Raw genomic sequence first — 26,799 nt, 5'->3', positions numbered from 1 at the left:
CACTTCAGCCTACACTCTACTTCCTTGTTTGGTTAAAGAAAACCAAAAGGCAAAATTTGTTTTGGCCAATCGCCTGCTGCACCTAACTGCAGAGGTTTTAATTATAGTACTTTCATTGCATCCTAGAAAGCAAAGTCATATAGATCAACTCATTATTACCACTCCAAAGGTTTAGTAAATCTCCAGATAATCAGGCCAACATTTTAACAAGCTACATTAAGGTTTATAATACTCAAAATTTAAAACTACATCCATGCTTCAAAAACCACCATTCCCATTTTAGATGGACAAATGCATATGAGAAAGAAAGAAACGTGCTGAGTGCATTTTTTTTGCTAATCTTATGGAGAAACTGCCACTTTAAAAATGGCTCTAGTTCCTGGCTCCAGATGGGTGTGGTGGGTTGCCTCACTCATTTTCAATTCCACCTGAAGCTGGGAAACTAGAAATTCATTCCCAGACTCCAGGGCACAAGAATTCCCACTTCTGGAAACAGCCTGGAATGCAAACTTGTAGCAGAGAGTTCTTTCCTGCCCACCCTAACCGTCCTCTGTGGAAGGCAACAAAGACAAGTCCACCTACCGTGGTGCAACTGCACCACGAAGAACCATTTCAAGGTGGGAGGTGCCCACTGCTCCAACGGCAGGCCTGCCGGCATCTCAGAGCAGGCAGAACTGCTCCCTCCTTCACAGGGAAGGGGAAACAAGGCCAGGAGGAACGGCTGGGGAAGCAATCGATGGGGTGGCTATATGTACCGGTGCCTGTAGTTCACAGCTGAGCCTGGTGTCATGAGCACGAGCGTGCTGACATGCACACCGGGCCCAAGTTTAAGATCAAATATAAGGAGCTTTCCAACTATAGTATTTAACTAGATCTTTCTACAAAAATAGCCTCTTGATTACAGTTTTTATCCAAAAAGTTTTGTGTAATTAAAGAAATTAATTTTCCCCTAAAAGACATTTCTCTATCTCTTGCCCCATATAAATGAAACGGGTATATTAAAGAAAAAAGACAAATGTTTGACTTAGGGGGTTTGCCTATGACTTGGATAAGCATGATATTCTTCTGACCAACCAGGGAGCAGCTGGACCAGACTGGAGGGAAGGAAAAACAAATTTCCCCTCTGACCTCAGTTGGGCACCAGAGTCTTCCCTGTCAGAATGTGGGTGTGGTGCTTCCCACACACCAGCCTCTGACGAAACTCAGCCCAAGGGTGTGGGAAAAGGCCATCTACTTCTGAAAAATCTATAAAGTGCAGACACATCAAAAGCTTCAGAAGACTGTAAAGCGCCAAGGAGACCACTGCACCCTTGGAGTTTACAGAAAATGGTCAGCATCACACGTGCCTGAGGTCCTGGGTCAGCTCCCAGCTGCCGCGATGCCGTGAGCGCAGCCCTGGCTTCCCCTCTGATGCAGAGGGCTGGTCACACCGCTGGCAGCACTCAGAGATCAGAACATTCTAGATGAAATCAACGTGTTCCTTTTAAAATGGGGAACTGGGCAGCACAACTGAAGCTCTACGACTATCTCAACTACTGGGCTTCGGGGTAGCATTAGGAAATCATGAGAATCCAAATCTCAATTTCATGCAGATTCCAGATTCACTGTAGGTTCCAGAATTTCCTGAAACATTCTTCAGATTTACTCAAGATTTCCTTGCCAAAGCTAATAAAGTTTACATTCCTTATGGAAAAGCCACCATAAGCACCACCACAAATAAGATCAACTGGGGCCCGCCCTTCGCACCAAACATATAAACTGTTACTCACACAAGACTGTGCTGGAGGCAGCTCTCAGCTGAAGCCGAATCCGTGAGACTTCATTATCCCCATTTTGGATCGAGTGTGAAGACTGTCACAGCAAACCAGGGCCCCAGTGTGAAGCAGAGAACAGACCCTCTGACACCTGTCTGAACATTTCATTCCCACCTCTGTCTTGGATATTGAACACCCTCAGAGCTACTGAGTCACCCACATTTGCAGGTCATTTATCCTGCCACCAGGATAACACAATTATGCAATAAAAATGCCTTCTCAGGGCTTTGTCATACTCAACAAGGAAGCTCAGAAGGCTAGGTAAGCCCAAGAAAGGGGGAAGCAGCCTCCAGACAGACAAAAACCAAGGAAAACCGTGCAGAGACTTTCTCAAGAGAGCAGAAACAGAGCCCGCTGTAGCCTTTCAGGCCCTGCTGGCCGCAGTCCTACATTAGGTGGCAGCATTTCCACAGATGCATCCTGCTGGACCCATTTGAAAGGTCCCACTTGTGAGACACCCCCACTTCCAGCTCCTGCAAGACCCGCTGCAGCCGCATCCACCCCGGGGCCGACTGTGCAAGTCTTCCTGGCGAGACCCCTCAGAGCCTGCACACTGTCTGACTGGGGAGCACCAAGGATCTAGAAACGCACAAACCTGTTTTCGTGCTGCTTCCTGGGTTCCAAGTTGTCTTCAGAACGAGTCCTGCCTAAACCCCAGGCTGGGGAGCCAGCCACGGCCCAGCAGCACACAGCTCATGCGCTCCACCCACCCCACAGTGGACCACCGAGGCCCCAGCACGCTCTGTCCGCGGGGCAAGACTCCAGCCATAGCCACAGTTCAGGATTGGCCACCCGCCCCGCTGCCTTAATTACCTGCTGTGATCTGATTGGTTGGGAAGCTGATCTCACAGCCCCGCTGCCATAATTACCTGCTGTGATCTGAATTCTCATTGGTTGGGAAGGGGATCTCACTGCTCAAGTACTCCCTGCTGCCTCCTTGCAAACAAAAAAAATATCCAAAACCCCTCTTAAAGAACGTTTACTATAACCTCGAAACAAGACCCATCCCGAGACCAGGGAAGATACATAGGCATATCTGACATCTGGTGGGCGTCAGTGACCGACACCAAGGCTTCTGTGTGGCGTGTGAAGCCGGAGGCCTGTCACGGTGACTCAGGATGGGGTCTGAATAGGGGTCTTCCAAGCAACTAGGCAACAAGGAAGCACACCCCAAAACCCACCTCCCCGCACTCATGTACCTGCCAGAAATGCTGCGTGGCCATCCACACCAGTTGTGAACCAAGACCGATCTGTGTCCTGTGGCCCTCACAACGTCCGTACATGCCTGGGCCCAGCACAGGCCTGCACGGCACCCTGCTCACCTCCAGTGGGGCTCTCTCCTGCCAAGGGGGATGGCCCTGAAGTCCGTTGAGATTTCCAAAGCTCTACAAAGTCGTCCTTCCTCCTGCTTGTTCAGAAGGCCTAAAGCCCTGAAACACCAGTGAGAAATGACCTAGCCTCTTAAGGCAGCTCAAACTCCTAAACACAGGAACGCTGGACCGCTCTGCCCTCGAGAGCAGCTGATAACCCACTGGGCTGAGCAGAAGGCACAGACGTCACATCCAGAAGCCAGTGGCGCTCACGTTTGCATTCCAGGAGCCGCCATGTGAGCCCCTCTAAGGCTTCCAAGTCCCACTTGATTGTTTTCATCGTATCTCTGTAACGTCAGACTTTATACCTAATGGTATCTATAAGATTGTCTCTACTTTTATGAGCACATATGCTCCCTGACTTACCATGGGATGAAACTGTTCCAATAAACCCAGCGTAGCTGAAAATATCCTAAATAGAAAGTGCATTTGATATAATAGTTTCAACTTACAAGGAGTTCATCCAGAGGCAGCCCATCTCGGGCCAAACAATGCACTGAGTGTGCCTAGTTCGCACCATCACGAGGTTGAAAAAAAACACAAATGTAACCATTGGGAGCCAGGGACCTTCTGTATTGTGGCTCCTGTCTTCAAAGACAACAGAAACCTCTTCTTAGACAAGAATCAATTTATAATCCTCAGAATGTTAAACTAAAATTAGTTTAACAATCTACAGGTTCAAACAAAGCCAAAGTAGGCCCACAAGGCCGTTTGTGCCATTCGCTAAGACACACGACTCTGTAATAACCCTCACCACAGCCCCTCAAACCACTTAAGATTTCATAATTAACTCAATTAAACAATGGAAGTCATCCCCTTGATCTTTGACATGAAGGGACAATTTCCCCCCAAAATAGTACCTCTTTCCTTGACATGATTTAATCTGTGGTTAGAGTATTTAACAGGATTTCTTTTCTTCCTAGAAAATAAAATATACACCTTTCTAATAGGAAAAACACTAACTGATAATGCTATAGCTTAATCAGGTCCAAAGCGTTTTTTTTCTAAAGTTAAAAAAGAACCTAACTGCATCTTTGGACCTTATGTGAGGTAGTGTCCAGGGTCACTGGGACCCCTGCTTGGTCAGTGCACCCGGGTACCAATTAAAGACAGAAACCCAAGGGTTCAAAGCCCCTTCCCAATGGTTCCTCCTAGTGGAAGCCATGGGCACAAGGGAATGCGGCATTCTACAGAAGGCTTTGGGGATAGGTTGCTTGAGAACATCAAAGTGGCTCATGTCCCCTGAATATGAAGCCAGTGACAGCTCCCAGCTTCAATGCAGCACCATCCACAGCAGCCAAGGTCCGGAATCACCTGAGTGCCCGTCAACAGGGGATGAAGGGAACGTGGCCTGAACATACACAGGAGCAATACTCCACCACACAGCGGAGAGCCCTGTCATCCGCAACAGCATGGATGGAGCTGGAGGACCTTACATTAAGCAAACGAGCCAAGCAAAGAAACGGTGCATGTTCTTCCTCATAAGCAGGAGCTGAGAGATCTCATGGAGGCTAAGAGTAGGTGGTCAACAGGGCCCAGCAGAGCCCACTCATAAGCAGAGGCTGCTAATGGGCACAAACACACAGCCTAATGGGAGCACAAGACCTACTATTGGTAAATCAGCAAGGGGATGGCAGTGGGTTATCTACTGTGTATTATCAAAACAGCTAGGAGAGAATAACTTGAACATTACCAGCACAAGGAAAAGAAAATATTTCAAGTGAAAGATATCCCAAGTACCCAGATTGATTAATATAGGGATGAATCAAGATATCACATGCACTCAGAAAATATGTACATATATTATGTATCAACAAAAACAAAAACCAATGACAGAACCATTTGGGAAGCACGTGCAAGAGAAGAATGGGAAGCCTGACGTGGTGTGGCTGTGTGTCCCCACCCAAATCTCATGCTGAACTCTAACCCTGTGTTGGAGGTGGGCCCTGGTGGGAGGTGATTGACTCATGGGGGTGGTTTCTAATGGTTTAGCACAATCCCCCAAGTGTTGTCCTCATGATAGTTCTCCTGAGATCTGGTTGTTTGGAGGTACACGGCACCTTCCCCTTCACTCTCTCTCCTCTTCCAGCCATGTGAAGACATGCCTGCCTCCCCTTCACCTTCCACCATGATTGTAAGTTTCCCCAGATGTAGAAGCCTGTACAGCCCACAGAACTGTATGCCGATTAAGCCTTTTTTCCTTTATTACCCAGCCTCAGGTAGTTCTTTATAGCAGTGGAAGAACAATACAGTCCTCAGGACCAGCAATGTTTTCCTTCTACCCAGCGGCCAACAAGGGTCCCACACCCTAGCTGGTTTTCTGAAGCCTTTCAAAGAATGCTGAGGCTGTTTTGGGGATACTAACTTTCCCCATCTCTGGCAAACCAGATAGGGCATCCTATTTGCCTCTTACCTTTCTCAGAGAAACCCCACCTCTGAAACAGCCTCCGCCAGGGGCCTCCTTCAGCAGCAGCAAAGCTGAGTGTTCCCTGCACTTCCTTTCTTCTGAACAAGTAAACATCTTAAGCTTGTTTTTCCATCTTCCCAGCTCATTGAAAAAAAAATATTCTTGTGTTTTCTATTTTCCTCACACACACACACATAGAAGAGAAGTGCCGTGAGGTCAGGGGCTCTTGTTTTCCCGGATCTGAGCCTGGCCCTCAAACACTAGCCGAATTCATACTAACACGATATCCAGAGGCAGAAATGCAAATATCCCCACCACTTCAAATACCCTAAGAATCTAACAGACCGAGTGGCCCATGTAACTATGGTTTGTGCTGGGCCATTCAACTGGTGTCCAAATCCCTTTCCAAGTGAGCTCTTTAATTTTGGGACTTTTCAGAGAGCTTTTTGTTGTTGTTGTTGTTCTGTTTTTATTAAAGGGATCTATTACAGTTACAATCAAGAATATCTCAGGCTGAGTGTGGTGGCTCATGCCTGTAATCCCAGCACATTGGGAGGTCAAGGTGAGCAAATCACCTGAGGTGAGGAGTTCAAGACCAGCCTGACCAACATGTTGAAACCCCGTCTCTACTAATACAAAAATGAACAAGCCATGGTGGCAGGCACTTATAATCCCAGCTACTCAGGAGGCTGAGGCAGGAGAATGGCGTGAACCAGGAGGTGAGGCTGCACTGAGCCAAGATCGTGCCACTACATTCCAGCCTGGGCTACAGAGCGAGACTCCGTCTCAAAAAAATAAATAAACTAAACTAAAAGTAAAGCAACACGCCCACTTAGTTCTTCACCAATGTCAGATACATACGTTAAAAGAAAAATAATATGAAAGCATGTTTTTAAATTTCAGTGTTCAATTTAACTATATCTTTTAAGAAGATAAGAAGATAGAAGTTCCCCAAGGATTGGGGGAGAAAAAAGCAGTTAAGAAAATTTTAAAACCTCAGGAGAAAAACAAGTAAGGGATAAGACCTCAAGGCAAAACTTTTTCTTTGCACTTTGATTTCAAAAGAACAGAGAAGCCTAAAATATGAACTCTCCCATCTGCATTTTATATTCCTCTATGTCCTTTGAAAGGCTGGAGATGGGATCCCAGGTTCCAAAGTGCCTGGCCACAGCTCACATCAGGCCGCATCTTTCACAGCCTTTTACTCCCCTGACTGTGCCTAGAGAGCTCTGTGGCCTAATTTACACATGTTCATCACTTTGAACAAAGTCTCAAGAAATGAGACAAATATTGACACTCCACAGAAGCAAGTATTCTCTTCTGAAAAGTCAAGTGTCAGGTTCCCATGAGCCAGGCAGTTCAGTTACAGAAAGTACTGGCTGATTTGCTGGTTTAGTGTTAAATGCATTTAAAATGTTAAGTGATCCGGCCCCCCTCCCAGTGGGTGGGCGCGTTGAGCTGGCTGCAGTAGTGATGCACACTGACCACATTCTTTCCTTTGGTTTTGCTTCAAGCAGTGCACCCCACACCCAGGAAGAGACCATAGGATGGCATCGAGGTCTAGGACAGTTCTAAGGAGAGCTGCAGGCCAACTGCCTTGTCCACAAATAGTCTCTCATTTCAGAGGAAATCACGGAACAGTGTTCATAACACATGAATTTTAAAAATTCATATTTCTAATTTCATCCCATTAGAACTTTTGAAGAACAGATGTGCACCTGCTCCAAGTCAATGAGAGGACACTCGGACAGTCCCTCACAGGTCCTTGGCCTCTGCCTCCCACCTAGAGAACGTCAGCTCAAGCCGATCACAGCACAGTGCGATTTTCGGTAAATAATGTGCACGCCTACATCTGAGCTGAGATGTGAATGTCTGGAATGTGTCTGCTAGGCCCAGGAGGAACTGCAGCAGCTCTGGGGACACAAGCCACTAAGGAATCTGATTTGGAGGGAACTCAAGGTAACTAAAACTAGTTCCACTGGTTTTTCTTGGCAAAGATTGATCAGGGAAACTGTTGTCACTGTTGCTAATTCATGGTAATTGGGATGGGGACTTAACAGAAAGTAATTAGAGCAATTACAGAATTTGCTACTCAATTACAATGGCACAGATTCCTGAGAATGGAAGAACTGTTGCCCAGGAATAGAGCTCAACAGGTCCTCCCCATGCCCCGGGAAACATGGCATTTCCACCCACCCCTGCTTTGGTCCCCTGGCCACCACCCTCCTGATCTTGGCCATCTGATGGCATCACTCCCCACAGCTGGAAACACCTGACTTCTTGTCACCCTCCCATCTGCCCTGCCTTCCTCCAGCCCAGCACACTCAGGGATGCCCACATACAGGACCAGGAAACCAGGGTTACCCTAAACCAGTGCCTGCATTCAAAGTCCTCCACAGCAGGACAATCAGCAACGGCCAATACTCCCAGAACCTTCCACCTCAAAACGGGAGCACATTTGGATTCAAGTTGCCAACACTGCATTCTCTTCGCCATGTACACATGGAGGCATGTCGGGTTCCACCTAAAGCTATCATCAGGTTCCACGCTGGCCAGGAGCCCAAGCCTAGTCACTCTGCATGATCTCAATTCACCACCCACAGAGAAGCCTGCAGTTTTCTTCTGGTGCACGGTGTGGATGGTGGATGCATTTCCCCTGAAGACTTGGAGACGGGAGCCTGGCCAAGGAGGCCAGTCAGCAAGGCACAGACATGCCCCTCTGCTGTCTACACACAGTACCCAAGTCTAGCAGTGCTCACTCTGTGGTGGGATCCATCTGGCCCTGCACAGGACGCGGGGCACAGGAACCGTGCAGCCTGGCTGCAGCCAGAGGCCTATGGCATCGCCACGAGGCTCTCCAGCCAAGGTGTCCTCACCACAGGCAGAACCATGCAAGAGAACTGCCTGCTGAACCGGAAGCGTCCCAATCTGCTCAGCCAACACAGAAAGACAACGGCCACCTACAGCTGCTGAGCCCCAAAATGTGGCCACTGGGCCTGAAGGGCTGAATCTGGAATTTAATCTGTGAAGTTCTTTTCAAATGTGTTTAGCTATGTAATCAAACCTTTATTCTAATTAAATTTAAAGGAGCCTCTGGCTATGGGCTCCCTTGTCGGGCATCACAGCTCCAGGGAGTAAGAATGGGAAGGAGAGGCCCAGAGCCTCTCTGCATTCTCCACGCTAATTCAACACGTCATCATAAGGAAAGGCACTCCAGCAGGAGAGGTGTACACGGGAAGAACTGGGTTGGCCCCGACACAAGTATGACCCCCATGGCATCACAGCTGCCTCAGCCAACAGGCAAAAGACAATGATGTCCACCTGGACAGGCCACAGGATGTGATGATGCACCCCAAGCCCTAGTCCCACAGCAGCCAGAGACCACCCGCTGCTCATCCCAGGTAAAACAGGCAGAGCTGCGTGAGCCCTCAAAAAGTGGAAGAATTAAGGCAATTCTCATGATTCCCATAACACACATGACACTCCTCACAGACAGACACAGGCTTTGCTGTGAAAATGCAGAGGACGGTGCAGTCCCTAGGTGGGCTGCTTCTTCCAATGATCGGGGAAGAAACCAGATCCGTTTCCTTGTAGGAGAATCATTTGTACCATGATTAGACAGAAGACAGAAGGTGGCTGATGTTATCAAATCACCAAGCACCGCATGGCTGCTTCTCCAAGGAGAACCTGGAAACTTGCAGCCACTCGTGTAGAAGCCACAGTGTTTACAATGGAGATACGTGTGACTGAGGTCTGGCTTCCTCAGGGAAGCTAAATTTGAACTTTCACCACTGAGGAATCGGTCATTTACAGTCAGTCACCCTCAATGTCGAAGACGGCTCCAGACACTGCAGCAGACTCAACACTCAGGGTTAGGGTCAGGGTCAAATTCACAAGTTTTACAAAATGTATTTACTTGGGATGCCAGAAGAGATGTAGTTTCACAACCCCGCCCCCCGCGAAGGGTTTGCTTAGCCCCTTCACCAGTGGATCTCACCAACGGATGACACATCCACACCTCGTCCATGGCAGCACAGAAAACCACTTGGAAGACAGCCACTCCCACCAAGCTTCCTGGCTTTGGTGTTTTAAATCTACATCTCATACGTGAGATTACACTCCTCCAAACAACAGACATTGCAACTGTCATTTCACCCAAAAGGGCTTTAGGAGATGACATGTGGCCCAGGCACCAGAGGATGCCGGCTGCCTTAATCTAGCCTAATTTCTTTGTGCCTGTATGGAGGCTTCAGATACAGCCCGGTCACATTAATGATTGTATGAGAAGCTCAGGGCATAGACAAACTAAGTACTGAATTTTTCCACGTTTATCGCCCTTTTGTTTTATCCAGAAGACAGCTGAGAAAAGCTGGGCCAGATCATCTCCTCGAGTGTAATGACTCCAGCCACTTCTCTTCACCCCAGGTCACCCGTCACACGCTTTTGAGAAACCAAAGCAATTCTGTTCTCTTCACTCTGGGTTCCAAGTACCAAATTCCTCCATTTTATCAATTAGATTATCAAGCAGCTGTTTGTAATCTGGAATGCAATCTGATACAAAATTTAAAGTTAATTTAGGTTGCCGTAACAGCTATTTACGTTATAGACAAGGCATGAATGAAAACTAATCTATTAGTTCATAGGACCGGTTTTATAAACAAACCAATTACTCAAGCAATGATTATCTTCAGTCAGATGCAAATTTGCTCATAAAAGATTTTCCAGTAGGATTTTTTAGATCCATGGTCTGTATTTCCTGAGCCTGTTTCTGCACCCCCCCGAGTGCACAGCAGGACTTCCCAGGGCATCCCATCAGCAGCCCCCAGCCCAGTAATCAAGTCCAAGCCCCAGCAGCCCCTCATCCAGGCGGGGCTTCCTCACCAGCACAGCACCCAGAGGTCTTCCAGGTTTAATGCCACGTGTGCATGGAAAGTAGGGTGCTGGGAGGAACACAGTAGACATTCCACAAATGCAAATTCCCTCCTGGAACAGCCCAGCAACCCTCTGTACCTTCCTCAAAGTACCCATGCCAGGCAGGCGTAGAGAGTCTAATGGGGTGCCTAGGAATCAGCATTTAACATGATTCTGATGAATAAAAGTTTGAGGCCGGCCAGCGAGAGGCTGCCGTGGCCCCCACTCATTTGCAGGCTCTGAAGAGACACATATTCAGGTAACAGGCCAGATAGGACAAGGATGGGGAGGTGGAGGGCAAATTCCGTGGACCACCACCCACCCCACCACCCACACTGAGACTGATTTAAGGAGAGGCAAAGCCAGGGAGAAAAGATGCCCGCACCACGCAAGGGACTGAGATTTCATCTAAAGCAGACATGTGGCTGAGGGCCAAGGTTGGGCAAGCCGGGAGCACAGAACGGGGTTCACAGGCCCAGAGGTGCCCCCTATACCCAGACCCTGCGCAGATCTCCCAAGCACTGCCTGTGTCTCCTGCCTGGTTTATTTCCTGCTCCCCTTCTACTGTGTTGGTTTCTCAGCAGCCCCCTGAAACGCACGACCTCTGCCCCCCACCACCACACCCGCCTCTCTACAAGCTTGGTGGACTGAAAACAGCAGGGCGGGTAAGAGCTGGGCTCTGGGGCCAACATCCTGCCTGAGACATTAGTTCCACCCCACCCAGCTGTGATGTCAGCCCCTGAGATTTCTCAAATGTGAGATGGGAAGGTAACTGAACCCACTTCCCAGAGTGGCTGTGGAGACTGAGATCACATATGGCCACACCTCAGCGTCCAGCGCACATGGGACCCCAGCCGTGTTGCCCCTGATGGGAATCCCTCTATGCCCCCTCTGCTACCAGAGCCAACTCCCAGCAGTAGCTGTGGAGGGTACGTCCACTATTCCCTCTCCACTCACCTCCCATCGCTCCACTCAGTGACCTGCCACACAGCGGCCACCAGCAAACCCGGCCCCACTGGAAATTCGACCCCCAACACCCCCCACTTTGGGGCGTCTTCCACTTGCGGTTGCAAAGGGGGCCGAGAAATCGCCCTCAAGGGCGCTCACCTGTTCCTTATTGCACGTAATGACCTGCCACCCAGGGCCACCAGCAAACCTGGCTCCACCATCCAGGGGGTAACTTCCCCCCTACCCCGCTTCTTCCTGGGGTCTCTGGGAGGCTCAGAAACTGCCCTCCAAGGGCACTCATCTGTTCCTTATTCCACTAATACCTCGTTTACAGAAATCCACTTTGACTTCCAGCACTGCAGGTGTGACAATTTAGGAATCCTGCTTGCTTGCAAGCTCCAAGAGATTGTGGTCACATACACCCCACCAGCATCCCAGAGACCCAGCACTGTCCCACTCTGTGTTTAAAATTCCAAAATACTCTTTCAAAATGCTATTGGCATTTGGTTTGCACATAAAATGCTAAAAACCTTCACGTGAAACAAGTATCTTCAACAGTTTGATTCAATCCTAACATGTGAGTTACACATCTGCCAAGTTGTAAAGCCTTATGCATTTATAACATTTTATGTAGGGTCAAATGGTTCATTAATATAAATTATGAGAATCTCTAAGAAACAGGTTTTTTTTCTGGCATTAGATGACCAAAGGAAAACTGGGTTCTGGCTGGCTTGCGGGCCTGTAGAGGCAGACATATCTGCTGACACAACCAAGTTCCTTCCCATTGACGTGGCCTCATCCCAGGCCCCTCACCCACATCCTCACAGCCCCCCTGGAGGAGCAAGCTGACCTGCCCACATTTCTCAAATGCACAGCTCTTGCTCACGCTGCAGATGGAGCTCAAGGCACGAGCAGGCCACCACGCTAGAAATACCACGCAGCGTCCACGCCAGGTGACGGTGATTTTTCACTCCATCCCAAAGCCCCATGTATGAGGTTACAGTCATGACTACTAAATGGATTTTTAGACGCTCAAGACATACTTTGTTTGCTTTTATGCAACAAAGTTAAGACTATCACTCAGATATAGGCTCTGAAACTGTGGAATAATTATTTGGGAACAGAGCCTCTGCAACATCAGGATAAGTACTTGGGACAACACCCCATGACCTCGGTCCCCACAAACCCATCCAGACCAGAGGCCTCCCGCACTGCTCTGGAATTTCTGGAATTTCTGTAAAGGAGGTATTAGTGCAGAAAGGAACAGATGGGTGCCCTTGGAGGGCAGTTTCCGAGCCTCCCAGCCACACGGCCACGTTCAGGCTGAAGCCGCCCCACCTCCAGAAACACCGTCCCTCGCCGAGGTGTGCTTCTCCCTTTTTCCAGAACTCAACAAAATCTGAAAGGACAGGTCTGTGCAGAAAAACACAAACTACTTGCGATTCCTCTTCCCAGTTCAGGCTGCAGGAAGCTCATTTCAGTCCTCACTTTGTTCTGACTGTGGCTTGGTTCCCATAATAAAGTCAAAATTCTAGTCCCCGTGTCCTGGGCAGTGTGGCAGGCATACGTACCTTCAGTCACATGAGGAAAGGGGTGGTGAGCCCCCTTCCTTCACTAAAACTGCAGTTCCCAGAACCCTGATGCCATCCCCGTCACGCCACTGTGAACACCTGGACAGAGCACATTTCAATGCGTGCACCTTCCTGGGCTAGTTTTCTGTTTCTCCACTAAATCACCCCAAATTTAGCGCCCTAAACACTGACTTATTTTCTCACATTTCTGGAAGCTGCAGTCCAAAAACAGGTCCCACCAGCTAACGTCGAGCTGCCGGCAGAGCTGGCTCTGGGGACGCGACCCTCTCCTTGCCTCCCGCAGCCTCTAGAGGCTTCCGCATCCCCTGGTCCATAGGGCACCCACTGTCTTCAGGACCCACAGGGGCCCTGGCAGCCCCTCAACAGGAAGACGCAGAAATGTCAGGAGCCCGGGCTTCAGTGCTAGGGCCGGGCCGGGCCAAGCCTCCCCTCGCCTCCCCTCGCCTCCCCTCGCCTCCCCTCGCCTCCCCTCGCCTCCCCTCGCCTCCCCTCGCCTCCCCTCGCCTCCCCTCGCCTCCCCTCGCCTCCCCTCGCCTCCCCTCGCCTCCCCTCGCCTCCAGCTCCTCACCTACTCCCGTGCGAGCTAATATAGATTCCACTTTAACTAGTGTCACCTGTGTAAGTCCCCAGCTGTGAACTGGTTAACCTTGTCCACACAGACCCCGGGAATAAACTCACAGGCCATGGACCACCCATAAGCAATGAGTGACCACCTGCTCGGGGACCTCCATGGCCCAGCAGAGCCCTCCGGTGCCTCCCCGTGGGCTCAGGGACCGGCGGCTGGGGTCTGCAGTGCTAGAGGGCCCTGGATAAGAAAGACAGCTCCCATGTCGGGAGGCACCCGCTCACAGTTGGATTCCCGGTACTTTAAGTAGCCCAGGTGGACAAGCCGCGTCGAGTGCAACTCCATCACCAGAATAACGACTGCACGTGGCGAGTGCACGGGTGGCCACCCCTCAGCCCAGCTGGCCGCGCTAAGCTCATCACCACCGTGACGCCCAACCAGACTCAGCTGCTGGCAAAGTCCAGGCATCGGCCCCCCAAGAACATTCTGGATCACAATTCACAGTAGTGATTGAGATCAGGGCCATAGGTGGCTGAATGTATTTACAGGAGGACGCCACAGCCGATCTGGCTGGACTGAGAGCATTTCCCACTGTACATTCTTACAACACCATTTTATTTGTACTTTATTAAATTTTTATGGCTTTTTTCTGCCTATCTACTTTATGGGAGTGTTTTTTGTTCTTATGACTGCAGTGATACTTCAAGCTACAACTATCAGTGTGTAAAATTAGTTTGGAAGGCACCTTATTGTTAAACATTTCACAAGCAAACAGTCAGGGGCACCTAACCCACAGGTCTGTTTTCTTCTCTGAGCCAAACCTACAATGGACTCAAAGAAGGAGGGGCTGGATCTCCAGCGTCCATTCCTAGGGGGCCTCCTGGGGAGCAGATATGGAGGGAGAAGCCCTGGGCAACAACACCGTCGTACTAAAGAAAAGTGCATTTGTGTAAACGTAAGCACCAGACTTAAGAGATTAAGCAAACCATGAAAAGAAACCACTAACCACAGCTTCTCCAAACCAGAACTAAAATTCCTTTAGTTTCAATTGGAAAAGCAGAAGTGATGATCAGGATACAAAAAAAATGACAAAGTATGTGAACACAGGAGAGTGAACAAGGGCCACTGTCTCTTCCTGTGTCAGTGGGAGCCTCACATCTAAGCTGGATTTAGAAGGTTGCTACTTTGGACTGAAAGTTATCTCCAACCCTAGTTAGTAAGCAAGTAGAGCAGAATGCTTCAATTATTTCAAGGTTTAGTGGTAAAGCTCTGCAACCCTCAAAACCATTTTAATCGGCGTGAATTTTAAAGTGACTCAATCTGCTGGCTGGAGTATCTAACGGCTTAACCACGAGGTCATGTTGGAAAATTATTCCAATTGCTTTTGCTTTTCCTACTGAAGATGGATTTGAACGTTCTCGTAGTTTGCAGTTGGCTCGTTCTGGGTGTTTGGTCCTGAGGAGGCCCAAGTACCTGGAGAGGAAGAATCTGAAACCTCAAGACACTCGAGTGCTGTCTGGGGAGATGGAGACCCCAACCTGAGGGCCACTGATGGACTCAGCATGGGCGCAGGGCCTCCCGACGCAAGGGCCACGTATTTGCCACTTACAAAACAACATAAGCACATACCCTCAGGTGTGCACACACGCTCTGTACACGCTCACGTCTGTCCGTGCCAATACCAACACACAACCCTGAGGTGTACACACACGCTCTGTACACATCTGTCCCAGCCAGCACCAGCACACACCCCCAGGGGTACACATACGCTCTGTACACACTCATGTCTGTCCATGCCAACAACAGCACACACCCCCGAGGTGTGCACACATGCTCTGTACACATCTGTCCCTGCCAATGCCAGCACACATTCTGTGCGCACTCACATCTGTCCCTGCCAATGCCAGCACACATCCCCAAGGTGTGCACACACATTCTGTACGTGCTCACATCTGTCCCTGCCAATGCCAGCATACACCCCCAAGGTGTGCACACACGCTCTGTACACGATCACATCCCTCCCTGCCAATATGAGCACACACCCCCAAGGGAGCACACACGCTCTGCACATACTCATGTCTGTCGCTGCAGTCTGAGTCAAACAGTCACAGAGGCAGAGGAGGAGGAGGAAGGACGCGATGGGCACTGAGGTCCTGGGCCGGTTCCCCTCCCTATCTCAGGAAAGACCCCTCATGTGCTCCTGCCGTCACTCACCCTTCCGCCTCCATCCTCCATCCTCCCACATGGATCAGGAGGACGCCCACTGCACAGAGCTGTGATGAGCATGAACAGAAGATGGCAGGAGCTCATGCCAAGGTGCTGAGCACGGGGCCTACGGAGTGCTTCTTTCTGCTGTGGCTGACATCATCAAACAAGAGGCTGACACGGCTTCCAGAGAGAAAGTCACTCGCTGAGACACTGAAACGTGTGACCTAGTAGCCTGTGAAGGTCTAAGAACAAACCAACAAACCAAACGGTTTTGTTTGTTTTTCAAACACCACAGCCTGTTTTTTTCTTTTTTTTCTTTTTTTCTTTTTTTTTAGACGGAGTCTCACTCTGTCGCCTGGGCTGGAGTGCAGTGGTCGGATCTCAGCTCACTGCAAGCTCCACCTCCCGGGTTTACGCCATTCTCTTGCCTCAGCCTCCCGAGTAGCTGGGACTACAGGCGCCCGCCACCTTGTCCGGCTAATTTTTTTTTGTATTTTTTAGTAGAGACGGGGTTTCACCGTGTTAGCCAGGATGATCTCGATCTCCTGACCTCGTGATCTGCCTGTCTCAGCCTCCCACTCCTGACCTCGTGATCTGCCTGTCTCAGCCTCCCAAAGTGCTGGGATTACAGGATTGAGCTACCGCGCCCGGCCCTTTTTTCTTTTTTTTAATGCTCTATCTTGGGTATCGTTTAGTTTAATTTCAAAGTAAGTCCAATAAATACACAAAATCACAGGACTGAGCATGGAGCATTGTTTCACTTCATGTCCTCCAGCCTTTAGGACACATTAAGGAAAGACAAGATTCCAGGATTCCCATTAGAAAGGCTGCCCTGAGGCACCTGCTGGGGCAGCCAAATTGCAGCTGTTGATGCTGCCCCCAAGCTGCTTGGATGAAGCAGAAGATTCCGGAGGTCCCTTCTCTTCTGCCCCTCGCCCAGGAGAGAAGGTTGGGGGAGAAAGGTGAGAGAAGACAGGAAGAAGGAGGGGGAGAGGGAGAGAGGAGGGGGGAGAGAGGAGGGGGAGGGAGGGGGGAGGGAGGGAGAGAGGAGGGGGGAGGGAGGGAGGAGGGGCATGTTCCATCCACCAAGGCAGCTGCACTGCAGAGAGAATGGAGGGTGTGTTGCCTCTCAGGACAGCAAGTTCATGCTGTTTATATTTGTTAGCATAAACAGTGACCAGCTGAGGACAGGGCTGTAATTGGAGTTGACAACGTTTTATTTTCATAGTTGATATTGGGGACCTGGACCTAAAGCACTGTACCTTGCCCTTTCACCAGTTGGGCCAATGCCTCTCTATACTTGAGTCTATTTGACTAAATACCCAATATTGACTAGGAATTATGGCGTGTAGGATACCCCTTACCACAGTAAGTTCAAACTCACGTTCTAAATGCAATTTGCTCAGGGACTGGCTTCTGACTCTGGGTGGGAATGTTAAGCTCAGTCCAGTTCAATTCAAAGAGCATTAATCAAGAAAATCCTAGACCAAGAGCTGTGTTAGACACTGGGTTTGGGGTGATGGGGATACGAAGATGTGGAATTAGAACTCGAGAAACTCAAATGCTCTCATTTAATTCCCTAATGCAATTACCTAGCTTCAACTTGATGGCTGTAATGTCTAAATTCACTTTTTCTTTATTCCAGCTCTACATAACAAAGCATAAATAATCACAGAGGAATGATTCTGTGTTGGACTATTCAGTGGACAGGACAGAGAACAGCATTCTGACCAGTGTGAGACACAGTCTCCGTTCCCAGGAAGCCCGTGAGGTGGCTGCACGGAGCACACGCGTGAAGATTCAGGAGCACGAGCGTCAGGTGACAGGAGGGGCACGGAGGCAGCACCAGACAGATGACTGCCGAGGGGCCGCTGCAGCCGGGCTGGCCGGGAAGGTCACGGGAGTGGGCTCAGGTGTCTCCCTCCAACTGCACTTGGTTTTCATGAGGACGCGTGCAGGGAAGGGGATGACACTGAAATGCTGTGGCGCTGAGGGGAGGAGGGGAGGGACGCAGGGCTGAGGGCTGGCCACCACCCCTTGCATCCATGTCCCTATGAACGCTGCCAAAATCAGCCCCAATGGGAAGAAGTGAGGTGGGTGAAAGAGGTGGACAGACTTGGCTTCCATGGAATTCACAGATTCCAGTCATTAAAAATCCCTTCTGAGTTTTCATCTGGAAAACTTTGCAAATGTATTTAGGGACAAGAGGCAGAAAATGAAGCCAACACAGTTGGGCTCAAACCGCCACCCTTCTCCTCTCTGCATCCAGGACCCGCCCTGAGCCCCTGAGTGCAAGGACCCCGAGCTGCCCAGCTCAAGAGCGTGGCCCCTGACCAGAGGAGGGAGCTGCACAGAGGGGCCCCCAGCACGTGGATGGCAGGATCTGTGCTATCTCAGTCCCAGGGCCCCAAGCAGAGAAGGCCTGGGGTTCCCAGCTGAAGTTTTGCTGTCTCCTCTGTCACCAAAGTCGAGAAGGACTGAGTGGGACCAACACCGGACCTGCAGTCTCCTCGCTCCTCGGTGGCTGCCGATGTGGCCCTCAGGCTGCGGGTGAGACCGTCTAGGGAAGCTCAGACAGCGGCGGGAATCACAGCCACGAGTGCTCCAGGGGCCCCAAAACACAAGCACAGCCTGAGGAAGGCAGCGCCCGCTCAGATCCACGTCCAGGCTTGTGTGCCACACTCGAGAGGCACACGGTACCAGAACATGGTGCTTTAAATGGCTTTGTGGGGTGTAGGAACAGAAAGTGGGGCCTCGAGTGGTTCAGAAGTCACTCCCACCAGCCCGCGGGGACCCAGGCAGCCCCTCTGGACGTGACTGGAGTCTCTCCAGGGCGGGCTCCAAAGTCCCACAGAGGTGAGCCTTGGTCTTGCTCTGACCTGAGGAAGGCCCCTGACAAGCATCCTGAACGTGCAGCCACACAGCTGGCTGACTCATGTGAAGGGACCTGCTGAACCACGAGCCAGGGATGGCTGGAGAGAACTCGACTAACACACGATCCCTGCCCAGGCGCCCACCTGGGGCGTCCACGAGAAAACTACGGAAGCTGTGAAGACGGAGGTGTGCACCGGGCTGGGAGAACACAGGGAGGAGCCGCACTGGGGACCGGGAGGGACAGAGGGCTGGGCCCCACAAGCAAACGAGGGAGTCGCTCAGTGCCATGAAGATCCCAGTGCACCCACAGATGCAGGCCTGGCTGGCAGCACGACCTTGGCTGCAGGGGCCCAGGACCACGTGTGTTTGGCAGGAGCTGCCCTCCTGGAGCTGCACTATGGGTACTGTCATTTTAGAGGCAGGTACCTGATATCAACGATGACAATCAACTATGCCACCCTGAATTACAGCCGTGTCCTCAGCGGGTCACTGTTTACGCTGACAATTACAAAGAGCTTGAACTCGCTGTCCCAAGAGGAAACAAGCCCTTCATTATCACCGCCGCAAGCCTCTGTGCGGCCCTCCTCCCCCACGGCTTCCCGTCGGGGCAATGTGAAGTCCCATGACAGTGACTCAAGAGCCAGTCCAGTAGCTTCAGTGCAGGAAAAATCACAAAAACTCAAACACATCCTAAACGTGGGCAGTTGGTAGGAGCCGATTCCTAAATTAAACCTGTTGAGAGGCTTTCTGGGCTAGCACAGCTCTGATCACAGGCTTGTGCTTTCTGCTCCCCACGAAGGGCGGCGAGGAGGCTGGGCTCTGCCATTCTGCAGGCTCCGCTATGTGGAGTCCGCCCTGTGGCCTCGGTGGCCCCTGCCAGACAGTGTGACCGTCGCCCGCAGTGAACACTCAGCACAGCAGAGCAGGCTTGGGGAAGAACAGAAAGAGACCTCTAAGCCTGCAGAAGTCGCTAAGCCAGGCACGGCCTCACGTGCACTGCGTGTCAATCACGGCCTAAGCAAGAATCAGCTCTTAATAGTTCCAGTAAATGCAAAGACCGCCCTGGAAAACTGCCTGAACCTTTCTGACTACTCACAGGTGAGGAGCCACTGCCTGACACACAAAGGTAAAGAATTAACCTGAAACTGCATATTATAAAACTTATTTTTAAATGACGGCACTTAATTTAAAAGACTCCCAAAGAATACTGCATTAGAAAGTGACAGAGTGAAACTGTGAGGTTGACCACAGGAGTCCCTGGAAATTTCACCAAATGTTGTGTCAAAACTGGGAAACAGAAGAACCACACCTGATGAAACATTCGATTAATCACTCAAGTCCTCCCCACATAGGAAGTTATGTTAAAAAGTGTTCCCAGAAGGTAAAGTGAGCGGGAGGGCTGTGAACACACAAAGAAAGAGCCACTTCATCCACGACCACGACAAAAGAAACGCTAACGAGTGCCAATGACACACTGGAGTCCAGGACTCTGGGCGCAGCTGTGATGGGGACACTCAGGATCCCACTGTCCAGATGGGAAACCACGGTGGAAACACCAGGGAGCCTGTCCCAGGGTGTGGAGCCAGTGAACGGTGGTTCATACTGGGCCAATCCCTGCTGCCAGTCTCTGGGACTCCTGGGGACAGAATCCTGTTGACTTCACTCTGGGGTGCCAGAGGTGGCAGCATCCCCCAAAGGCACCTGGAGAAGTGGTGTTACCCTCCATCCCCTGTCCCCGGCGTTACCCTCCATCCCCTGTCCCCAGTGTTGCTCACCATCCTCCTCACCTCCAGGCCCCTCTCCGTCTCCTCCCTCATTTTCCTGTTCACCCAGAGCATGTCACATGACTCTTACCTTTTCAAGAGGCTCAGCTGCACCCAGAGGCATTCCAGCCTATTCGGGACGGGACACACACCCTGAGGAAATGCCAGCACAGGGCCGGAAGGGCCTGAGACCCTCTCACTGTCACCCAGGAAGGATGGAACAGCCTACAGTCACGCTGCTTGTCAAGCAGGATGAAAACATCTGTGTCCAAAATATTCTTTTCACTACAACTGTTCAGACCATTCGTGAATGAATCAGTTAAATACCAACAAGGGCCATTCCCACTTATTCTCTGGCTACAGTTTTTCACCCATCAGCAACCACACTCCTAGGACCTATCCCTAACGAAGTATCAGTGCCTTGTGCCTTTTAGGAAAACCTCTTTCTCTCCAGCTTTGTCCTCCTTCCACAAAAGGTGCCTCTGACTGCCTCACTCGCCGTACCAGGATTTCACTTGGCTACAGACGAAAATCTGCATGGGGCTCAGAGGTGGGTGGTCCCCGCATGGGCAGCAGCTCTGTGACATCATCCAAGGAGCCTGGCCCAGGCCTGTCCCACATGCTAGGACTCTGTCTTCTGACACTTGGGCCCCTGAAGCTGCTTTCCCTCCAGGCATCATGCCCCGGGCAAGAAGGCCGGACAAGGGCTCAGGGCTGCTGTGGGTCGGGAAAGCCTCCCGACACCTCCCTCTCCAGGACCTCCCATCAGCAGCCCAGCATCTGGACCTGTGTCACCAGCCACTCCGCCGTGCAAGAGAATTAGTTTTTTAGCTGGATGCGCTGCTTCCCTAAACAAAGTAGGGTGTTGTTACTGAGGAAAAAGCTGGCATCTTCTTGGCAACCCCGCGACATCCAGCCACCGGTTTTCACCACCCCAGAGATGTCCACCCAGGGCAGATAGTGTCTTCAACCAAGCGCCACTGACCCAGAAGTGCAGTAATTAGTACACTTTCACCAGAGTCACCCACTCCTTCACCTTTACACCCAAGAAAAACATGTTTGCCAGGCAAATTAGATGTCCGGGAGGTGTAAGGAAACCCCAAGCCTGCTTTAAGCCTCAGACTTTTGAGACAGTTGAGGGCTGTGCACACAAGAGCAGGGCTGCACCTCAAAGCACTGCTCCTGCTGGACATCACGGAAAGACTGCATGGCTCAGCCACATGGACCCTTCCAGGACTTCACCAGAGGGACCTCTGTGGTACATGCAATGATGTGCACTTCGTTCAGCCTCAAACAGACCATGCCCTCATTCCAGGGTCGGTGATCCACCTCCTGCCATCAGCCCCCCACCTCACCGAGGGTCTGCGTCTGCATCTGTCATAACTTTGCTGTTTTACCTGGGTACTAAAATGCAGTATCAGAATGTTTAAAGATCTTTAAATACCAACATTCTGGGTGCAGTTCTTGGCACTTTAATGTGGTCACTCAATGCAGGCCTCACAACTCTCAGGTAGCTCATACCTTTCCTACCTAACCAAGGAAGAAACGGAGGCATGGAAGGTGCAGCTCCGAAGGAGCAGGTTAGGATTCAAACCAGTGATCTTCGTCACATGCTGACCTACCTCTCAGGCTGAGATAACGTTCAAAATTAACCAGGTAGAACAGTGTTCCATAAATCAGCCAGAAATGGTCCTTGTGGATGGGCCTGTGGTTATTCCCTGAAGAACAAGACCATTCACCTGAAAATCCACCTGTGTCACACTCAAATGTTTACATATCCAATTATTTTTAAAATACCCCAATCAAGCATGTTTACAGCCATTTAGATCCATATAGATTGTCTGTTTTGCTGACAATCAACCCAAGACCTCTGTCAGCAAAGGACACGGTGCCAGGTTCAGAGAAGGTGGGACAGAGACGCAAACAGGAACAGCTCCGTCCCTGGGAGCCTCGCTCTGATGGGCCAGTGAGGACATATCACAGACCGCGAGGCACACGCAGACGGCAGGCCAAGAGAAGGGGCTGTGCTGCCGGGAGGCAGTGCATTGAGCTCTAGTGGATGGAACACTGCTAACCAGTGAAGGTGGAGAGAGGGCACCCGTCTGAGAGGATGAAGAGGCAGCAAAGCACAACTGGCCTCAGGGAACCAGAAGCCACAGGGACATCAGGCTGGGTGCTGCTGTCTGCTGGCCACTGGCTGGGGGACTGTACTGGGCCTGGAGGGACATCCCTGACACTCTCCACCGGATGCCAGGGGCACCCCCAGCCCCAGGTGAGAACCACGGATCCCATGGTGAATGAGGCCAGCCTGTGGGAAGTGGGGCTGGGACAGCTCTGCACAGCTTAATAGGAAAATTGGATTCTATTTTCTGGTGCTTTGGTGACACCAATGGCTGGTCAGTGCTGTCCGTCAGGAAGTGATTTGATGACAGATTAGAGAAGGGGCTGCCAAGGCCAGCGGGGCACTCGCTGCCTGGGTCCAAGGAAAAGGAAATAAAGGCTGGCGATGTGACAGTGTGGTGGAGCACGAAGGGAAGGAACTGGTGGAGACACAGGGCTGGCCCCGCACAGGGCTACGAGCAGCTACCTGGGGGTTGGCCTATTAATTCTTCTCACGACCCCAGGAAGCAGCTGCGAGGATCGCTCTCCTGAGGACAGAACTGCTCCAGAACTACACAGCGAGGATCCACAGAACCAAGATCCGGGCCAGCTCCACAGCGGGCGATCTTGACCCCTCACCCGTGGTCCTGAGGCAGGGATCAGAGCCCCCTGGACACACAGACCCTCCCAGGAACTGCAGGAAGGGGAAGCAGACGCCCCGGACCAGCGGCAGGACCCAGGGTTTGTGCCCTCCAGGTCACATGGGGACCAGCCACTGCACAGGTGGACACATGGTGTTTTAACCCGCGCTGGAGGAGGGAGCCTTCGCTCTCAGCGTGGAAGGGCGGAGACCCCACCCTCGATGGGGCCTGGCCTCCCTGCTTTAACCCGTGCTGGGGGAGAGGAGCCCTCGCTCTCAGGGTGGAGACCGCAGCTGGATGGGGCCGGCCTCCCTGCTGGGCACAGCCTGAGCCACATGACCAAGGCCAGAGAGGATTACCAAGGTTCACCTAGCCCAGCTTCCCGCAGCCCCTGACGAGGCCACTACCCTCATCTGAACAGCCCTGTCCATCACCAAGCCCCACCCTCTTCTGCCAGCCCTGCCCCCACAAGGCCACGCTTCTCCCATGCAAGCCCCGCCCCCAAGGCCCAGCTTGCCTGCAGCCCCGCCCCACTGTCTCCACCCCATCTCCTGCAAGCCCCATCCCCAAGGCCCAGCTCACCTGCATCCCCACCCTACTAGGCTCCACTCCTCACCTGCAAAGAGCCACTCCTCACTAAGCTCCTCACATCACTTGCACAGCCCCGCCCAACATAGCACGCCCTTCTAGAAACCCTAGACACACTAGGGTTTCTGCAGCCAAACCTGATGATTCGCCGAGTGTGAGCACGAAGACTCAGTGCCCTGATCTGTTCAGTCAGGTTTTGCCATCAAATAGTTTGCTCTAAACTTCTGCAGAATCTTTCAGTTTTCTGAGCCATTTGGGTTTCAAAATTATAAAGAAGAAATTGTAGACCTATACTTACTTGGGTTTATATTAAAATGGATTCATTTGTTTTTTGTTTTGTTATTTGCTTAAACCTTTTCCATTTTTTTTTTTTTTTTTTAGCATAGTAACTAAAAATGACAACACTTCACATATTTGGCCAGCTGTTGGCTCTGTGCTATGCTTGATGTTGTAGCAAATGTAAAAGACAAACAGCTTACTGTCTAGAAAGACTGACGTCGCTGTGACTGGAGGCACATGGTGGATGCCATGCGGAGGGCCAAGGACAAGGGCGGGAGGAGGAGTGGGAGCTGCTGCTGCTGGGGGGAGAGGGAAGAGCTGGACAGGGTGGTGTGAGAAAGCAGCTGCCTCTGGGCAGGGCTCCAGAAAGGGAGCCAGGCAAGTGACTAGGGGGTTCCAGGCAAGGTCCAGGCATGGATGTCCTGACAACAGACTTAGTGCATTTGTGAAATCCTGCAAAGGTCGGGCAGACAGACACCTGAGTTTATAGTACTGGCTACTATTAATAAGGGCCTCACCCAGAGTGGTAGATTCTTCTCCTTTATTTTTCAAATTTTATACAAATGTACTTATTTTTGAGACTGGGACTCACCCTGTCGCCCAGGCTGGAGTGCAGTGGTGTGATCTTGGCTCACTGCAGCCTCGAACTCCTGGGCTCAAGCGATCCTCTCACCTCAGTCTCTCAAGCAACTGGGACAAGGTGCCACCACGCCTGGCTCATTTTGTGTGTGTGTGTGTGTAGGTGTAGGTGTAGGTGTAGGTGTAGGTGGAAACTTTGTGTCTAGGCTGGTCTCAAACTCCTGAGTTCAAGCAATCCTCTTGTCTTGTATATTAGTCTAATCTCACACTGCTATGAAGGAATACCCAAGACTGGGTAATTTATAATGAATGAGCTAAAAAGTAAAGAGGTTTAATTGACTCACAGTTCTACATGGCTGGGGAAGCCTCAGGAAACTTACAATCATGGTGGAAGGCACCTCTTCACAGGGTGGTATGGAAGAGAATGACAAGTGAAGGGGGAAGCCCCTTATAAAACCATCAGATCTCGTGAGAACATACTCACTGTCACGAGAATAACATGGGGGAACCGCCCTCATGATTCAATTACCTCCTACCAGGTCCCTCCCACAACATGTGGGGATTATGGGAACTACAATTCAAGATGAGATTTGGGTGGGGACGAGGCCAAACCTTATCACCTTGGCCTTCCAAAGTGCTGGGATTAAAGGTGTGAGCCACTGTGTCCAGCCATAGAAACTTACGATAAGTCATGTTTCTTGTTTGAGAAATAGCTACCATGAACGCTATTATTATTAAAGCTATATATTATTAGAAAGCAGACATCTCACTGTATCTGCTGATTTTAAATGCATTGATCATCTGATACAAAGTACGGTAAGCTTGGAAACAAGTAATTTAACAGCGGTAGATGATGCAGGTCGTAGTGGGCCGCTTTATGCATGACTGTTGGATGGCAGGCTCCCTAGATTGGGCTGAGGAGACCCGAGGTCTCACATCTGCCAGCGATTTGCTGTGTGCGCTTGGCCAGGTGACTCATGGCACCTGGACGGAGGGGGTGGCAAGTGATGTGGTGATCACAGGGACGTGGTATGTGATTGAGGGAGAGGGCTGGGTCGGCTGGCATGACTGGAAGAGAAGACAGTTTCTTTCATACCGAGGAGTATGGACACTTACCAGGAGGCTTGCCTAAGGTAGGAGAAGACCTTCCACCCTGCCCCAGGAGTGGGGAGCCTTTCATCTTTTTGGTGGGCATTTCTATCCTCCCAGCCCCTCCAGCTGTTCTGGAAGCCCCAGCTTTGTGCTTACAGCTACCATCGAGAATCCATCCCAAACTAGGGGAAGCAAAGACTGATCCCGGACCCTCTCCCCACTGTCGCCGACTAGCCCACTCCAGCATTGCCCCTCCTGCAGGCCTGTGCTTCACACTACAGGAGATTATATGCACAGAAACAGGAGACACACAGCTGATGTTGGAAGGGGTGCTGTGTTACTGAGGTGCAGTACACAAAAGCAGGAGGCACTCAGCAGGCGTTGGAAAGGGTGCTGTGTTATTTAGGTGCAGCACAGTACCGTGGGAAGGGCAGACACCAGGGTGAATCCTGAATCCTGGCTCTGATTCGGGCAGCTTGTTTCATCACCCTGAGCCTCAGTTTTTTCATCTGTAAATGAGGATGAGAATACCTCCCTCACAGATTCTATGTGACATGATTAGAAAATGCCTAGCCAAAACAGAATAAAAAATTTAAAAATAAAAAAATGAAAAATACCTAGCCAGTAATAAGCACTCAAAAATATACATAAATACGCACACATTCGCATTTGCCTTCTTTAGGTCTTACTTTCCTTGTTTGTAGGATAAGGGACTTGGACAGGACAGTTCTGTTCTCTCCAGCTCTGAAATACTGGCTTCCCGGTATCACCTAATTTCAGGCAGAAAAGCCAGTTTTCTCAGTGTGTCGAAGATCACCATTTCACAGGCTATTTTGTCTACGTTTAACTACTCGTGTTTTTCTGGTTAACTCAAGTGACATCTGTTCCCGAGCTGTTCCTGACGGTCATGAAGCTCAGCCACGATGACAGAGGAGCCAGGTATTTACACCTGGCCAGAGAAGACACGAATAATCTGTTCAGGTACGTGGTGCATTGTAAGAACATGGTCTTGAACGTTTTATTTAAATCGGGGATGTCCAATCTTTTGGCTTCCCTGTGCCACATTAG

General features: G+C 50.7%; 1 protein-coding gene and 3 long non-coding RNA genes across 4 annotated transcripts in view; 2 read left to right on the top strand and 2 right to left on the bottom strand.

Annotated features, from left to right (window-relative positions):
- Nucleotides 1-26,799, bottom strand: part of LOC135971522 (uncharacterized) — a 106,316-nt gene that overhangs the window by 61,283 nt on the left and 18,234 nt on the right. The gene's annotated exons all lie outside the window — the stretch shown is intronic.
- On the bottom strand, nt 9,558-13,414 carry LOC135971374 (uncharacterized). Its single transcript, XR_010587529.2, has 3 exons — nt 13,226-13,414; nt 13,022-13,120; nt 9,558-10,142 (listed from the first exon to the last, which is right to left on the bottom strand). It is a non-coding gene; the product is annotated as an uncharacterized lncRNA (long non-coding RNA).
- On the top strand, nt 16,900-20,927 carry LOC141407042 (uncharacterized). Its single transcript, XR_012413978.1, has 2 exons — nt 16,900-17,183; nt 17,461-20,927. It is a non-coding gene; the product is annotated as an uncharacterized lncRNA (long non-coding RNA).
- On the top strand, nt 22,458-24,109 carry LOC141407041 (uncharacterized). The gene is made up of 2 exons (XR_012413977.1): nt 22,458-22,724; nt 23,077-24,109. It is a non-coding gene; the product is annotated as an uncharacterized lncRNA (long non-coding RNA).

The sequence above is a fragment of the Macaca fascicularis genome, chromosome 6, assembly GCF_037993035.2.
Source record: "Macaca fascicularis isolate 582-1 chromosome 6, T2T-MFA8v1.1".
Lineage (NCBI taxonomy): Eukaryota > Metazoa > Chordata > Mammalia > Primates > Cercopithecidae > Macaca > Macaca fascicularis.
This window is presented reverse-complemented; position numbering and strand designations above follow the sequence as displayed.